This window comes from Propithecus coquereli, unplaced genomic scaffold (genome assembly GCF_000956105.1).
Source record: "Propithecus coquereli isolate 6110/MARCELLA unplaced genomic scaffold, Pcoq_1.0 Scaffold298, whole genome shotgun sequence".
Lineage (NCBI taxonomy): Eukaryota > Metazoa > Chordata > Mammalia > Primates > Indriidae > Propithecus > Propithecus coquereli.
The window spans coordinates 1,920,675-1,921,968 of record NW_012148596.1 but is presented as its reverse complement, the minus strand read 5'-3'; positions in this window follow the sequence as shown (position 1 = coordinate 1,921,968).

Genomic DNA, 1,294 nt, shown 5'->3' with positions numbered 1-1,294 from the left:
AAGTAAATATTTGAAAAAATTTGTTACTGATTGCCTTTATCATTAATGATGATTTTTTTCTTAAAGTTGATTTTCTTTGGTATCATTATAGTTATTCAAGTCATCCTTTGTTTCTCATTTGGCTGACATGTCTTTTCCTATTGTTTTAATTTTAGCATTTATTTAGTCTCCTACTTTTATATGCCTGTAGGAAAGCATATATGGCTAGACTCCTTTAACCCTATTTAGCAATATTTATCTTAACTTAAGCAGTTAACTCATTTATTTGTCATAATGACTGATATGTTTAGATTTATTTCTATACCTCGTGTTTTACTATTTATCTCATATTTTCAACGTTTCTTATTTTCTTCTTTCTTGCTCTCTTTTGAATATCTGAGAAGACTAATGATGTGTTTGTGCATGTATTTTTCCCTTAATGGTTTCCGTGATGAACAACATCTTAACTTAAAATAATCTAGCTTGGATTAAAACCAACTTAATTTTATTAAAAGAAAACCCTTGATCCAGTATAGTTCTGTTCCTTCCAATCTCCTTTGTGCTATTATTTTCATATGAGTTATATCTTATACATAAAAATACATCAATACTGTTTTATTATTATTGCTTTATACAGTTATTTTTGAAATAAGTAATAAATAAAAGTTACAAATTTAAAACAATTACACTGTCTTTTATGTTTATCTTATAGTTATTTTAAACAGTGTACTTTATTTCTTCATATAAACTGGAGTTACAGTCTAGTGCTTTTTTATTTCATCCTGAGGGATTAACCTTTAATATTTCATGTAGGGAAGTTGGGTCAATGACAGATTTTCTCAGTTTTTGTTTATCTGTAAATGTCTTAATTTTTATTTTGTTTTTGAAAGGTAGTTTTGTTTAATATACAATTCTTGATCGATTGCCTTTTTTTTCCCAGCGTGTTGAAGGTCATTCCACTGCTTTCTGGCTTATATAGCTTCTGATGAGAAGTCGTTTGTTAATCTTGTTGAGAATCTCTTGTATACAACTAATCACTTTTCTTTTGCTGGTTCCAACAGCCTCTCAGTCTTCTGATAGTTTATAACGTGTCTATGTGTGAATCTCTTTGAGTTTATCTTACCTGGAGTCCGTTAAATTTTTTAGAGTTTTGGATTAATGTTTTTCATCAAATATGGATGTCTATGGTTATTTTTAAAAACCAGTCTTTCTCTTTCTCTCTCTTCCTCTTGATTTCCACAGTGTGTGTGCTGATCTGCTTGATGTTATCTCACATATTTCTCAGGCACTATTTTTCTGAATTCTCTTTTTGTTT